This window comes from Pan paniscus, chromosome 4 (genome assembly GCF_029289425.2).
Source record: "Pan paniscus chromosome 4, NHGRI_mPanPan1-v2.0_pri, whole genome shotgun sequence".
NCBI lineage: Eukaryota > Metazoa > Chordata > Mammalia > Primates > Hominidae > Pan > Pan paniscus.
Window position 1 is genome coordinate 21,124,562 of NC_073253.2, and position 17,438 is coordinate 21,141,999.

General features: G+C 35.1%; 1 protein-coding gene and 1 long non-coding RNA gene across 8 annotated transcripts in view; one reads left to right on the top strand and one right to left on the bottom strand.

Annotated features, from left to right (window-relative positions):
- Positions 1-17,438, top strand: part of KIAA0825 (KIAA0825 ortholog) — a 462,297-nt gene that overhangs the window by 344,002 nt on the left and 100,857 nt on the right. The gene's annotated exons all lie outside the window — the stretch shown is intronic.
- Positions 1-17,438, bottom strand: part of LOC117980229 (uncharacterized) — a 237,116-nt gene that overhangs the window by 80,358 nt on the left and 139,320 nt on the right. For 4 of the 7 annotated variants that reach the window (XR_008625327.1, XR_008625326.1, XR_008625330.1 and 1 more), the window contains one exon: positions 17,335-17,424. This is a non-coding gene — a long non-coding RNA (uncharacterized LOC117980229). Of the gene's footprint in view, positions 1-10,837; positions 17,425-17,438 lie in introns of those variants that run through there. The other 3 variants (XR_004671433.3, XR_010112183.1, XR_008625329.2) reach the window with 1 other exon arrangement.

The following is a 17,438-nucleotide window of genomic DNA, read 5'->3' on the forward strand; positions in this document are numbered from 1 at the left end:
CTTTGCTCAAAAAGAGCCACTGTTTCTATTTGTGGCATAGCAAACCAGTCTGTGTCTGCTGCTGTGGTTTCTCAGCAGCCAACAACTTTGCCACATTATTTTGAAATTGTAATCCAGTGCCCCCTTGAAGTATTGCTCCCGCTCCCTCCTCTTGCAGTTGCCCCACTTCACCATGCAGCAGCTGCTTGTGTATTCTGCTGCCACCATTTCCAACACCCAGCCCGCCCAGAGTTGTGTGTGACAGCTCAGCTTCAATGCTAGTAAACTGGCTACTTTCCAGTATTGTGATTCAGACTTCCAGAAAACATACCATGATAGTAATGTTCATAACTGATACTTTCTAAAGCCAATTGAAGGGAAGTCTGAGAATTTTTCTTAAAAATCTCACTTGATATTCAGAACCAGTGCAAGCTGAAGGAGGTATCTACTCTGTGAGTCCTCTTTTAATTGCAATTTTAAAAGAATAATCTTGCTTCTGTTTTTTTTTCGGTCCAACACATGTTTATTGAATAAACAAATGTGGTGACTAAATCACAGAAATTAACATAAAAATTGACAGGCTACTGAGAACATATAGAAACCATTAAAGAATGATACATATTATATCCCACGTCTGTGTGGGTATTGCAGTAACACAGGCTGCATAGACTGCTTCTACTTTGCCTAATTGTGGGTCCTAATGAATGTTACCTGCAAACTTAACATATTTATCTGTCCATGAATCAAAGCTATAGGCATGCTACTTTCCCATTCTGAAATACAGAAACAAAGAGGGAAAAAAAGAGAACGTAAAAATGAAACAAGAAAATGCTCATGTAAGGAGCAAAGAGGTGCCTGGGGAGGAGGGAGGTAATTGCGGAAGTAGTCAAGAACCTGGCATACTTTGGCACAAAACAAATATTTCTGAATAAATAAATTCATAAAGGAGTGGTAATTGATATGACGAAGTATAATAGGGAAAGTTGAGGTCTAGTAATATGAAAAGTTGTAATTTTAACCACTAACTCTCTTGGGTGTGATTAACTTACCACTGAGTGGGTCTTTCTTTGTTTTTATTTTATTTTATTTATTTATTTTTTTTAATTATACTTTAAGTTTTAGGGTACATGTGCACATTGTGCAGGTTAGTTACATATGTATACATGTGCCATGCCGGTGCGCTGTACCCACCAACTCGTCATCTAGCATTAGGTATATCTCCCAATGCTATCCCTCCCCCCTCCCCCCACCCCACCACAGTCCCCAGAGTGTGATATTCCCCTTCCTGTGTCCATGTGATCTCATTGTTCAATTCCCACCTATGAGTGAGAATATGCGGTGTTTGGTTTTTTGTTCTTGCGATAGTTTACTGAGAATGATGATTTCCAATTTCATCCATGTCCCTACAAAGGACATGAACTCATCATTTTTTACGGAAGTCAGTGTGGTGATTCCTCAGGGATCTTGAGCTAGAAATACCATTTGACCCAGCCATCCCATTACTGGGTATATACCCAAATGACTATAAATCATGCTGCTATAAAGACTCATGCACACGTATGTTTACTGCGGCATTATTCACAATAGCAAAGACTTGGAACCAACCCAAATGTCCAACAATGATAGACTGGATTAAGAAAATGTGGCACATATACACCATGGAATACTATGTAGCCATAAAAAATGATGAGTGGGTCTTTCTTAATCTGGCTCAGTGATACACACGGTTTCACTCCCCATTGTCTTAAAAACTGTTAAGGTTTGAACCTTGTGCTCAAGGCTATATGCCTGATGGAAGGAAAGCAACCTGTATTTAAGGAGTTTAGGAAGACCACCAGAGGAAGTGATGCTCCAGTACAGAGTGCTCAATAAATATGTTGATTGAGTCCACTATAAATTCATAATCACAATCTCAAATAAGCCAACAATCCTGACCATCAGTCTCATTAAAATCCACTGGCTAACTCACCCACCCACATCTGCAATGATATTTTCAAACCTTCTCTATTGCTTCCTTTTGTAACTGAGCTTCGGTTGATTTGTCTCCAGTGGAACACCTCATTGCCTCCTGGAAAGGATTTAATACTTACATACTTCTCAGTGTGGTGACAAGTATGGTAATATTCAAGCATTTGAGACAGAGTGAACAGAAAACTGACCACCCAGTCACCTAACTAGGCTTGTATAAACAACACCTTCCTTGCTTCCTTTATATTGCTTCATGGGATTCATTAACTTACCAGATATTTATTGAACATCTACTTTAGTGGTTCTCAAATTTTTGGCCCTAAGGACTAAGGACTCTTATACATTCTTAAAAATTATTGAGGACCCCAGAGAACTTTTGTTTATGTAGATTATTTTGATTAACATTTATCATTTTAGAAATTAAAACTGAGAAGTTTAAATGTGCTGAATTCACTTGAAAATAACAATAAACCAATTACATATTAACATAAGTAATGTTTTACTAAAAAAAAAACTGTATTTTCCAAAACAAAAAATTAGTGATGAGTGGCATTCCTTTACAGTTTTGCAAATCTCTTTATTGTCTGGCTTAACATAGCTGGATTATCATGTCTGCTTCTGCATTGAATCTGTTTCATATGTTGCTTTGGTTGAAGGATATGAAGAAAATATGACCTCGCACAGAAATGTAATTGGATAAAAAAGGAATATTTTTATTACCCCTTCAGATCATTGTGGATTTTTTTTAATACAACACCAAAATTCAACAAATGGTAGTTTCTTAAAGGTTAGTTGCAATGTATTACAAAAATCTGAAATGATATCTTGTACTTTGAATGGGTCTTTTACCACAGAAGATTTAGTGACATCATGAGTTGTTAATTTGGAAAATATTTGCTTACTGAGTTATACAGATCTTCAATGTTGATACATTTCATTACACAATATCACAGAAATTGTAACTGTTAATCTCACCACTGATCTCATCTGAAAAGTCTTTAAATATTAAGAAGCTGTCAAAGTTTATGGTAGCAGATACAAAGTTTTCCAAAATTCTGATTTTACTTGAATGCTTGAATTTTATTATTGGCAACAAATATTGTCAGTTGTTTTCCTTGAAATGACAGTTTTACTATGTTAATTTCAGGGAAAATATCTGCCAAATACCTGTCCGTTGTTTTTTCATGTAAAAAATGGTATTCCATGACAAAAGTGGCTACTTCAGCCTTCCACTCAGTCACACAAGTACTTTTCCTCTAGACAACCATTGTACTTGGGTATGCAGTGAAATGCTTTATGTGTACTTCTCATTTTGTCACACAGAATATTAAAATGATGTATATTCAATAATCAAGATTCAATAAAATTGATTTTGTTTTTGCTGCTTCATAAGGGCATTCCTGAGAGTGGCTTTTATTTTTTAAGGTTTGTTTGTTTGTTTGCTTGTTTTGAGATGGAGTCACCCAGGCTGGAATGCAATGGCACAATCTCGGCTCACTGCAACCTCCACCTCCCGGGTTCAAGCAATTCTCCTGCCTCAGCCTCCTGAGTAGCTGGGATTACAGGCATGTGCCACCACACCTAGCTAATTTTTTTGTATTTTTACTAGAGACAGGGTTTCACCATGTTGGTCAGGCTGGTCTCAAACTCCTGACCTCAGGTGATTTGCCTGCCTCAGCCTCCCAAAGTGTTGGGATTGCAGGTGTAAGCCACCGCACCTGGCCTATTTTTTAAGTATTAATATAAGTACGTGGCAGTGAAGAATACAATGAGTACTAGTAGAGTGATCCCACTGCATTGATCCCTGCAAAGGCATCAGCGATTTTACTTACCATTGGTGCAAATTTTAACACAGTGAAAAAGGCAAACATTTTAGTAGTAGTATAAAAATTGCTTTGATTTTATAAATGCCTGAAATGGTCTTGGGACTGACAACGGTCCACAAACCTCACTCTGAGAATCACTGACTTACTGTCTGCATAGAATAGTGCCAATGATAACATTAAACTAAAAGACAAAGCAAAACGTTATGACATAGTAACCTGCCTTCAAAAATTTATAATTAAGTTGAATGACATGAAATTGTTATTTTTGTAGGCAAGCTTGAATATTGGCAATTTCATATTGCTGAACCTATAGAATAAAATGTGTGTGTATGGACCGGGCACAGTGGCTCACACCTGTAATCCCAGCACTTTGGGAGGCCGAGGCGGGCAGATCACTTGAGGCTAGAAGTTCAAGACCAGCCTGGGCAACATGGAAAAACCCCATCTCTACTAAAAATGCAAAAATTAGCCAGGCATGGTGGTACGCACCTGTAATCCCAGCAAGTCAGGTGGCTGAGCCATGAGAATCACTTGTACCTGGGAGGCAGAGGTTGCAGTGAGCTAAGGTCATGCCACTGCACTCCAGCCTGGGAGACAGAGCAAGACCCTGCCAAAAAAAAAAAAAAAGTATGTGTATGTATGTGTAATGAAACATGTCATATAAACCATGTAGATCTAAGGGAATGCAAAATTAGTACACAACCTACAGAAAATGCAGAGAGTTATAAGTTGAGAGGAGACAGGTATTTAGATTTTTATACAGTTGGGAGATGGAACTCTTTCCAAGTAAGGGAAATAGTGTAAGCAAAAGTTCAGAAATAGACATGAATGCAAATAAAAGATATTTATGATGTACATGAGGCATGAAGTCCTGTTTCTGAGGCTTGAAAGATAAAGAAAAAATTATACTGGGAAAGGAACAGACAATTTGAAAGAGTTCTTTAATTGCCAGTCTGACAAAGTTAACTTCGATGCAGAAAAACAAAGCCATAGAAGGTTATCTATTCATTCATTTAACACACATGTACTAAGAGATTACCATGTACCAAACATGGTGCTAGGCACTCAAGGAATCGAAGAACTTATTGTTTAACTATTGAACTTAAAGTTTGGCCACTGAACCAATCTTGTGCTTCAATCAAATAGTAGTAAAGATCCTAACCGGCTGATCAGAACACATTATTGTATGTGTGTTTAATGTGTTATCAGAATGCAGATGAACAGTCAATCAATTCAGCTTGGGGGCAGACAGAAAAGATTGTACGTTAAGAGATGACTCATGAGATTGAATAAGAGGAATAATAGAAATTGGCCAGATAGATGTGGGAGAGGCATATTCTGGGTTGGGGACATTGCACTGGCAAGGGCACCGTGATATGGAAAAACCTGGCACAGTTTGAAAATAAAGAGTGGTTCATTATGGTGAGAAGGTAGAAGTAAAGAACAGTGTGGTTGGAGTTAAGACTGGTAACCTCAAACTAGATTCAGGTACCAATGATCCCTATATTCTGTACTTTCGTAATTCACTGAGGCTTCTTCTTATGAGGCTATCCTAGCAGATCTGAGGATGGTCCGGAGGTGGAGATGCTGCAGGCCTGGAAAACAGTAGTTACAAAAGTGGACGTATCCAAGCTGGAGATGCTGAGGACTAGAATCTCTGCAGGGCAACAGGCATAAAAAGAGAGCAATTTGGAAACATTTGGTGGAAGAATTTGTAAAAATGTGTTAAACAATAGTGCAAAAAAAAAAAAAAGAGAGAGAGAGAGACATTGAAGAAAAAGGTCTTGGCGAAAGAGAACAAGTTTGTTTGGGGATGTGTTGAGTTTCCTGTTGGAAACTCAGAAGAAAATTCAGGACTAAAACATACACTCAGGAGTCATTCACGTACAGGTGATTGTTGAAGAAATGGGAGCAAATGATCACCAATGTAGAAAGCATATGGAGTGGAAGCAGGAGTGCCAAAACACACGAATCCTGTTCTGGCAGGTGTTAGGAGAAAATGGATCTTAAGTGGGAAAGAATGAAGTAAGAGGTCAAATGTTTCTCCAAACAGGAAATAACGAGGCCTAGGTTCAGGAGATGGGTCATGGAGGTGAAGTGAAAGGGGCACATCTGACAGACCATTTGGTAGAAAGAATCTTTGAGAACTTGGTTACCAGAATTGAAAGAAAAAAATGAGTCAGAGAACATTTGTGTTGCTACATCTAGATTTAGAAAACCAGTAGGTCTTCCTATGCTATTTTTTTTCTGGTTGGATGTCTTGGTTTTTATATTTCTTTCAAGACTTCTGAAGTACCTAGTGGTCTAGAACCTAACAAAACCACCCTGAAAGCTGGACAGTTTGGGGCAGTATGTATAGCTCAGCAATGTTTCTGTCCCAAGCTTCACAGAGGACAATGGGAACCTCTTCTAGTTTGGCTTCCGGGTGTCCATTTCTAGGGAGCATAGTAACACTAGACTGGGTCTGAAATGGAGTAGGCCTAGGGTGCGGAGGTAGAGAAGACTGTGTCTCCCTTTGAGGGGCACAAAGAAGGAAATAAATTTTCTGGGAAACTATATCTCCACTTCATACAGCCCCCTACCCCCACAGTCGTGCTTACATTCTTACCCTCACTTAGAAAGCCCTTCATCACCATTTCCATCAATGAGAGATGTGTATGTATCCTTAAATTAATAAAGGGACATAGATACACAAACATATACGTTTTTACACAAATAAGGCATATCGAACGAACTGTTGTCTTACTTTTTCTACTTGACAGTATAACATAGTGATTTTTCCATATGACTACATGAAGATCCATCTTACTCTTTTTAACCACTTCCTAATATTCCAGAATGATATGGATTCCCATAAATTATTTAACTGAAACCAAACTGATGAATATTTATCTTCCATTTTTACTAAAATGTAAAAGTTATTGCATATTTGTTTATCTTTGTGTAGGTATACTAATATTTCTGGGTATATTTCTGTAAGTGTAAAAGCCTGATTAAACATAACTATTATTTAAATTTTTATATAGATAAAAATGTTTAAATTTTATCATGTATTCCAAATTTCCTTTCAAAGAGGCTATGCTAATTTATATACCCATCAATAGTATATGACAGGGCTTCTTTTCCCCACATTTTCAAACTTTTAAATCTTTCTCAATTTGATAGGTTAAAAATATCTAATTTTAATTTGTATTTCCTTTAGGAATGAAGTTAGGCATCTTTTTATATTCTTATAATCCATTTTCTTTTTATGTAAATTGGCTGCTTAATTCCTTTGCCTATATTTCTTTTAGGATTTGTAAGAATTCTTTATTGATTAGCAACATTAACTCTTTGCTATATGTATTGCAAATATTTTTCCCACTTTATGACCTATTTTATTTTATTTGGGTATTTTCTTCTGAGGAGATTTTTTAAAAGAAATTTATATACTCATATTTATTAGTATTTTCCTTTATCATTTTTATGAAATAGTTTGGAAGGATCTGTCCTACTGTAAAATGGAGAATAGATTGAATCAGGGAAGGAAAAAATCCAACCAGGAGACTGTTTAATACTATACAGAAATGATGGGATGGTGGCTTGAATTAGGACAGTGGCAGTGGGAATAGATGGAAATGAACATGTTTGTGAAATAGGAAGTAGAACTTGGAGACTGGCTGGGTGAGAGAGGGAAGAGATATGTTCAGGGATGATACACAGGTTTCTGGTTTGGACAACAGTATAGATTGGTTCACTAAGATGGAGAGCTCCTGAGAAAGAATAAATTTGGTTTAGGGAAGAGACTAGACTATTTTATTTATTTATAATTACCCTATTAAGGCTACGTAGAACTTCATTTTAAAGGTGACCATTATCAGTTTGTTCTTGTTTTCTTATCTCTCAATCTACCAACATCTATTTTTATTTAAGGTTGACCTTTCTCAATGCAACTGGGTGTTTTCATTCTTTTTCACAGAGAAATAATTAAGTGAAACATCTCAGGAATTTTATTTAATATTTCTTAAGGATTACAGCTGCATCCCTATGTATCCAGTCAATAACATTATGGAAAGATTACACGTTATTTTATGTATGTATGTATTTATTTATTTATTTTTAATTAATTTTTTTGAAACAGACTCTCACTCCATCAACCTGGCTCTAGAGTGCAATGGTGCAATCTTGACTCACTGCAGCCTTGACCTGTGGGGCTTAAGTTTTCCTCCCACCTCAGCCTCCCAAGTAGCTGGGACTATAGGCACGCACCACCAGGCCCAGCTAATTTTAAATATTTTTGTAGAGATGGTGGTCTCACTATGTTACCCAGTCTGGTCTCGAACTCCTGGGCTCAAGCAATCCTCCCACCTCAGCCTCCAAAGTCCTGGGATTACAGGTGTGAGCCACTGCACCTGACCGCATGTTATTTTAAAACTGAATTTTGCTGTTATCAAATATTCTACCCTGTATTATTTTCAGATGAGATAGGAAAAATGGACCATGATTAAAACAAAAAATATAACATTTTAATTAACTTGAAAATGGAAGCTTAGATTTTTGGTGTTTTGATTTTATACTAAAAATGTCACTGAATTCTTGCTGTTGTTTTCCTTCGCAAAATTGCCACTTGCAACTCCTGTTACTTTAGCTGAGTGCCACATCATACCGACTTAATGCTGCTGAGTTCTCTTCACTGTAATTGAAATCATGTTAAAGGCAGATATAGTACTAATGTGAACTGCAAATACCTCTTCATTCAAGAAGAAAAATTACAATAAGCAGCAGAGACCAAATTAACTGTCTTTCTTATTCTATATGGTATTTCTGTAAATAAGAAATATACTGATGTCGAACATATTCTGACTTCAGAAACTTATCATCTGAAATAAGAGACCTCCAGAACTAGTTTTGGAAAGACTTTTAAACCTGGACAACTCCCTGATGTTACGAAGACTGACAGTGCTTCTGAACTCTAACAAGGAGATTTTATATAAGACTGTTCTTACTGGAACCTGTTTTATGTAAGAACATACTTAAAAAGCTAATTTCTTTTCTCCTTTTTGCACTGCAATCCACAAAGTGTGACTAATAATAGATTTAAATTTGCTAAGTGCATTCACTCCTTTGTGCCATCATAAAGAGAATCTATTACTGTAAAATTGAGGCTTAGTTCCAAATTGCGCCATTATGAAGTTTTCTTCCAGCAATGTTTTGTCTCTAATACACTTCCCTCATTGTAATTCTATTGCAAACCTGATGTCTAGCATCAAGTCTCACAATAATTATTTTAAATTGCTACTAGGAACAGTAGTCCTGGTGGGATATATTACTACCATTCTAACAAGATGAATTTCAATGCACTTGTAACCATATTATAGTATATTATGAAAGAAAGAAAATCTTTGAGTTTTATATCTATGGACATGCATGTAACAGAAAAAATAATTCTTATAAACTTCAAAATACTTTATATTGAACTTCCACTTAAACTAATTATAAGTCACAAGGACAAATTAGGATATTCAGCCACATGGCCCATTAATGGCATGCTGAGTGACTTGAAGTGAATAAATAATTATAAATATAAAAATATTAGCAATGCTACTGCTTAGATTATGCATAGTAATATATTTATATGATAGATTTTTAAAGATAATATAAATTAGATTGCTGCAGGAGAAAGGCACCAAAAAACTATTAAAAATGAAGCTGATGTAAAACTTTATCCTTAATTTAATCTTTCCCAAGGCTTGAGGTCATATAAATAAATGAACCACTCCAAAAAAGTATGTTGAAAAATAATTTATTGTATAATGGAAACTACAAAAAAGTCATTCTCAGGAGTCTAAAACATTGAGTCTCCAGTTTACTAATAGACTATAGAGGAAAATACTGCTAGGGATCAACAAGGAGAGCACAGGCAAGCATGTTAAGTCTCCCTGAAACTTAGGCAATTTGTTTAACAGTAGTGTTACACAATACACTGTGTGTTTCATGAGTTATTTTACATTCTTACTGAGGGCATTCTAAAATTCACCTTACTAATAAGTTGCCTACAGGCTTACAAATAAACTGGGAAGATGATCACTTTTCAATTCACTGAAAGTGTGAATCTTGAATTTGGTGCATAACAAAATTACTGTAAAGAAACAGTAGAGCCAAACTTCCCTGTTACAGATAAAATGATTATAAAATGATCTGAGATCAAAGCTATTTCAGTCTTAATAATTTAAATAAGTTGGCACACAAAATTTAGAAGAAACTCCAAGTATGAGTTCTGTAACTGCAGGAATTCTCTTAATACTGTTCATATAACACTACAAATGAAAAATCACTTAACTACCTAGCAAAATTGAAAGTTACTCCCCGGAGTGGACCAAATTGGGAAAAGTTAATCTGCATACTTTACTAAAAGGGGCAGTTGAATTTACATGAACAATTCAGCATTTTACCTTAAATAATAATTGAATGAACTACATTACATACCAACCAGCATGGAGCTACCAATGGAGTCGTGAGAGATTACCCCAAAATGGCATAGCAACCTTCTATTTATAATAAAGTGGTTCATTTTTATGCAATAACAACCATTCTGTAGCATTTACAGCATATAGAACAATCTGGAATTAGATCATCCTGTCTAGTCATTACCTTTTAGAAACTAAGAAAGTTGTCTTTTTACCATTAGGTCATCTCTAAAACTTTTGGTATTGCTTTGTAGCTTAGTTGCAATCACTTTTCAGTGATGTAGACCTGAAATCATATACTTTTGTTTCTGAAACATCAGTATGTGTTAGTAGAGTTATTTATTTTATGTGTCACTAAAATTGCATTTACTTCTATATTTATAGTTACTCCTTTATATATAAGTGTATATTATTTTAAATATACTATTGATGTTGCTGGGGGAAAAACAGAACCCAAGGCAAAAATATCCATTGTTAACAATGTTTTTGGCCATAGATCTATTCTCCAAGTGGCCAAATGCCTCCACATTATTCTATTCTATTGGCAAATGCCTTATTCTATTGGCAAATGCCTCCACAGAACTAAGCATAAGACTTCACCTCCCACTTTCAGGTTAGGGGAAAAGAAGTCCAAGTTAATAGAAAAATGATTAGAAACAGAAGGCGTCTTGACTCTCAGTTTTGTTAATGATAAAAAAATAAACTCTCCTAAACCTTTTATAAATTTCCACCAATACCCTTCCTCTTCCTCTTTTGAATTAAAAACTTTTTTGTGACATCCAAATAGAAACAGTTGTCCAGAAGAGCATATGAATTTAATGTTTCCCCAAGAGCATGACTGAAAAAAGATGCTGACCCTGTGCTTATCAATGCCTTTGAAATCATTACTGATTTTTAAAGGACAATAAAGAAAGCTGTTATTCATTTTAACATCATACACGTGCTCCATACATATTTCTTTTTATATTTAAAAATACCCACATTTGTGTGTTTGTATTTATTTAGATTCCTTAAATTTCTTGACAAGAGAATTTTGAACTAACTCCTTAAATTCTATGTTGCATACTCACTAGCAATTCATTTCATGATTGGGAATGTATTCTCCCAGCCTTTAGGTAAAATTAGTTGGAAAGACTTATATAATACTGTATATTGAAGATCTTCAGAAGAAAACCATGTACCAACTAGCCAAATGCCAAAAATCTTAAGAGACTGAGAATATCACGTCCTTTTAGATTTCCTAACCTTGTATGATCGTAAGTCACTTTAGTCTCTTGTTACACTATAGATTCTCAGGGCTATTCTCTAGCAATTCTGTTTGTATAGACCTGGGATATGTAAGAATCTATAATTTTTAAAATCATCTTAGATATGTTGAGAAACCCTCTTGACTAACCTCAAATCCAATTCTTTGCATTTAAGAAATTTAGGGCAATTGGGAGTAAAATAAAGCACATTTCAATGATTTTTGGCAAGATTAACTTGCTTTTGAGAACTAAGTAAGCTGATGGCACGAATCTAAACAGAATTCATTTTTCTAACATCTGATCTTCAGTGTATGTGTTTGTATGTGTGTTTGGAGTATTTTGGTTCAAACAGGTTTTTTTTTTTAAATATAGGTTAAGCATGGTCTGTGTCTGAAGTGATGTGTTTGATTGACAATGAATACAAGTAATTATCTGACATATCCTGGAAGCATGTAATGAAGAAATCATAAACCTAGAAAGGACCCCAAGAGTTCTAGTCTAGCAAACTACTTCCTAGAAGGAACTACATCTAAAGTCTCTTATAGAGAGTATTTATTTTTATCTTAAATATCTGAAGGAAAGACATTTCTTTAACTGCCCCTGTTAATCTCTCCCAGTACTCCATATGGAAATATTGTAATTGGTGTAAATTTTTTAGTTGTCACATGTGTCCCTTTTTTTCTTTTTAGAAAGAAAATACAGCATTTTTTCATTTATTTGAGTATTCCACAAATTTATAAAACAACTAAATTGAACGAGATAGGTAGGTAGGTAGGTAGACAGATCTTTAATTGTCACAGAGAGATGAATATTAACTTCTTACAAGTGAACACAAGATAAAAATTTAGAGTAGTGGTTCTTATCTCTCTTTTGAAACAGGAACTCCTTTGAAGTTCTAAGAAGAGCTCTGCCGAGAAACATGTAACATACGTATCTACCTCCAGAACTTGCCAACACTTTCAGGAGGTTCATGGCCCCTGGAAGCCTCCTAGGTTGATAAGCACTAATCTGGCAGGAAGAAGCCATCCCTGAAATATTGGGTGTTCAGTACATTTCCTCATATGTTGAAGAAGGCAAATTATCATCAAAGCTCAAATAATATCAAACATGAATTTATTAATAATACTTTAAAAATCAGAAGATGAAAATTAAACTATATTGCCTATGTAATTATACTGTAAATCTGTGCAGCATAAAAGTGAGTGCTATATTTCACGTGAGAATAAGCATTACATGATTTTAATTTTTTCTAGCTTTTAACAAATAAAGTTGAGCAGTGAATTTACATTTTCTAATAACCTTGCACAGAATATTCATATACAAGAAAAGATAGTGATTATCCTAACTGCTACAGGAGTTAGTGATGAGATCAGCCCATAGAGCTCAGAAGGTTATTCTTTGAGGAACCCCAATACCAGAGATTTAATAATAGAGACATGAATAGGAAAGAGATTACTGCATTAAAATGAAAAACTTGTTGATGGTCCATCTGTGGGGAATATGCACATTATATCTTGAGTTTTCTGCTGTGTCTGCCATTTCCTTCTTGAATCACATTGGTGTTAAGACCTATTTCCCAAACAGCTCCTCATTTTACAGAGCAACCCCAGTGGTCCTTGACTTCATCCTTCACTAACAAAATCAAATTCAAGCCAATTACCTGAAGGGAACAAAGCTTTACAGGTATACTTTAACTTACAAAATTACCATAATTGGCCAAGTGTGGTGGCTTACATCTGTAATCCCAATACTTTGGGAGGCTGAGGCAGGCAGATTACTTGAGCTCAGAACTTCAAGACAAGCCTAGGTAAGATAATGAGACCTCGTCTCTATAAAAAATACAAAAATTAGCTTGGCATGGTCGCTCACACCTGTACTCTTAGCTACTCAGGAGGCTGAGGTGGGAGGATCACCTGAGCCCGGGGAGGTCAAGGCTCCACGTGATCATGCCATTGCACTCCAGTCTGGGCAACAGAGTGAGACCCTGTCTCAAAAAAAAAAAAAAAAAAAAAAAGCCATAATTCTGAAAAGTTCTAAGTAAATCAACTTTCTCCTAAACAAGGTTACCTCAGGCATAAGAAAAGCATACAATTTAAAAATATCTTGTGACTAATAATTTTAAAAAATAAAAACCATATTTCTGCCCATCTCCCCTGCCATCATGTGGTTTTCTCTTCCACAATACTGAGCAACTAATTTTCACACAACACCGTGTCTCCATTGATGGCATGGTGCAGGGTTGCACAGAGTGACATCTCTACCTTCCATAGCTATGCCAAGCTGCCTCTCCTACACTGCTGATTAGGCATTTTCCTCATCGAAAGCATTTTCCTTAAGTATGTCATCTCTGTAAGGCCTCTTCATGCTTGGTATCTAGGGTATGTTTTAGGCACTCTTATAAAGTTTGTTTGTATAATACATCAAACTAAAATTGCTGCAATGACACAGGCCCAATAGGAAAAATCCATGCCTTCCCAATGTCATGATGCTTATCTCTTCCCCTATTTTACCCTTTCCGTAGGGTCCACAGTCATATATTTTTCTATCCCCTTCCAATCAAATGCCATTGTCATGACTAAATATTTATTAATATCTAGTATGGATTCAAAGAGATATAAGACATGGTCCTCGTGCTTACTGTCTAGTTGGGAAGTTAGACTATGCAAAAAAAATGATTAATAACAATATGAGGTAGCACAGACCAAGTGATACATGACACTTTCTAATTTATCTGTTCAGCAAATCCAAATTTCCATACATTTATGTTGCTTAAAGAGAAATACATCTGTAATCCTTGACTCACTGTGCCTTTTCGCTAAGCTGTGTCTTCTAGCATAATGAAAAATAATGTGATAATATAGTGACATATTACTGTGACTTCAGGCTGTTTCCATAGAGGCAGAGCACTCTCATGGGTACCGCAATGGAATGAGATACAGAAGACCAGGATTCTAATCTGAGAAATACCCCTGACATTTTATGTGACCTCAGACAAGTGACTTAACCTCTCAGTTTTGAGCTTTTTCATCTGTAAAGTAAGCTTAATTAAACTTGTCAATATCATAGAGATGTTACGAAGTCTAGCTCATTAAAGCCCATTAAATGTTTTGAAGATATAAATTATTTGCTTTACAGTCATAAACAATAAGCAAAAAAATCAAAAAGTCTCATTTTAAAAACCTCATTTTTGTACAATTGTCACAAAAAATGATGCTGATGCCCTCTAGAGCCTAGTTGTAGAGGTGGATTTACACTAATCCGTCCATGCTCTCTCATTTGGTTATTTTGGTGACCAATACCACTTAAGACAGCTGGATAGGATGAGGTATCCGTCTGTGACCACAGAACAAAGTAAAGCTAACTGGCCCCTGTGGAATTGGACCAATGACGTAGGTCTCATTAGCACTATCTGCTAACCAACTGAGCTAATTGGATACTATGTTGATAATAATGTATCAAAATATGGTTTGGTTTATTTTTTTCCAAAGCTTTCCATATATTTAATTTCTATAACCATAAAAATTAGTTTGAGTAATTAGAGCCAAAGACAATAAGCTAGACATTATTAGAAGCCATTAACCTCCAAGGGAATAACTCTTGCTGTCCCCAATAGGCCTGTAGTCCTCAGCAGGCTCTTGACTGCCCTGAGAAAGTGAAGTTTCAGAATGGCAAGGCTAATAAACCCAAGGCCCTCCTGATGAGATTAGGAACGGCTCTTACGAGTCTCTTGCTAACTAAGAGTCTATTGGCAAGAATTAGAAATTGTTCTAGTCTGTGAGTCCTGTGGAGGCTAATAAAGTGACAGTGAAGATGCATTGTTCTACAGAAAACAGTCCTAAGTACTAAATAAAAAATGCCTTAACACTGAGCTCATAACTTTACCTCTTGGGATTGATGATATCTTTCGGCAGATAGCATGAAGCAAGCCTTAATGAGGAACTGATATTAGGCGGGACCATTTCAGTAATTCTTAGTTCTTTGAACTTTGAGGCAAGGTTAATGTACATGCTATTTCATGGAACCAAACAAAAATATATGATGTTGAAATATTCCCTTTCTAGAAATATGAGAGTAATAGAACCCTGCAGTGCTAACAAAGTAGCATGTAAATCTTAGGGCGTATACTTGAGATTTCAAGTAGAATGAATGGCCTATTTGACTCAAACTAGGTAAAGTTGAATTCTGCAAAGCTAAAATACTGGAAATTAGCTCCATGATGTATTAACCCAAATAATAATGTTCCTGACGTAAAAAAAGATGGAAATTAAACATCTAGTTATGAATACTGCGTCTGCACAATGTGCTGCATGCACCGCATGTGTTAGAATTTCTTCTCAGTTCCTTTTTTAATCTTTTATTCATAGCATTGCAGGTGATGAAAAATTTATGCCTTGAGTCTGGCATTGAAATTAAATGCAAAATGAAAACAGAAGCAGTTTATACTGACAGCTTAAATATCTTTATCTAGCATACGGTTGCACTATAAAAATCACTGGGTGACTTTTTAAATCTCCCACATGTAAAAAACCAAGAGTTGTACAATAATGAATAAAGTTATATATCTAAGATATCAACAGAAAAGTTGTATTTTATTAGCATTCTTTGTTAATTTCATTTTGCTGTATTCTGTTCTTGTTTAATGGGCACAGACAGATGAATACAAGCTTTTAAAAATACTGCACAAATTAATTGTTGATACTAATTCCTCAGAGTGGTAGGAAACAATTGATTTTTACAGCATTTTTAATAAGTGTGATTTCCCATGTAGGTTTATGTCTTAAGCTGAATAGAAAACATTAATCTGTACCGAAGGTAGTTATGCTGTAGTAAAGGTTAATTATTCAGGTGAATCAGTCTGTTCATCACTATAGTAATATGAGTGATGCTTGTGAAGGATGGCAATAATTACAATAATATCCACAGTTGCTAGGTATGTGAGCATTCAAGAGTATTTCTTTCCTTAGAATAGTTGCAGGTAATTTTGTAACATTATTTTATTAGTCACAATTCTATTCATAAAATGAGGTTCCCTGTAAATGGTTCCTATTTTCTGGAGATGTTGAGTCTTTTGTCCTAGGCCTATCTGTATATCCTATGCTGCATTAAAATGCTCATTGTGGCTTTTGTTGATGAACTAATGCTAAATTTCAAATAGTTAACTCATAATATAAATTAATTGAAGAAAATAATTTCCTTTTAATTTTGTGAACAATGCACACAGGTTTAAAATACACACTCTCTCTCTCTCTATATATACACACACACACACACACACACATATGTACATGTATATATATTTATGAGAATTTTAAAAATAGGTATAGAGTTATTTAGCATTTAAATAAGTAAAGCATGAAATTTAGAACAGTCTGCAGTTACATAAAGCACCAATACTAAAACAACCACTTAGATTTCCATATTTAGAAGACTTCAGCACACAGCTTAAAATATTTTACACTCAGCCTCTGATTTGTAGCTCTTTCCTGGCTGTTTTATGTAAACATACTGTGTATAATTATGCAGATAATTTTATACAATATTAATTGTGCTAAGAGTGTAGTGAAAGTGTGTTTAATTCAGTAATTCATTTACATTTTAATGATTTTAATAGCATAAGATTACAAAATCAAATTGAAATATCTGTGACCATTATACTATGTTGTGTGAAGAGTTCAAATAGTCATATTGCTTTATATTATACAGAATATATTTATCATGTCTTGTTAATGACAACCAAAAGGAATCTTAAAATATCCATAATGAAAAAACTTTTCAATTCAGTTTTTATTCCAACATTAAATATACTTAGAGAGTGGTACCCAAATGCAATAACATATCAGATATCAGATTATAAAGTATATTTAATACCTGTTTTCAGCACATGAAATGTCGAGTTGGCCTGCATCTTTGAAATACAGTTGGTGCACTGTATTACATTATTTCTTTTTTGCAAACAACCTATACAAAAAAAA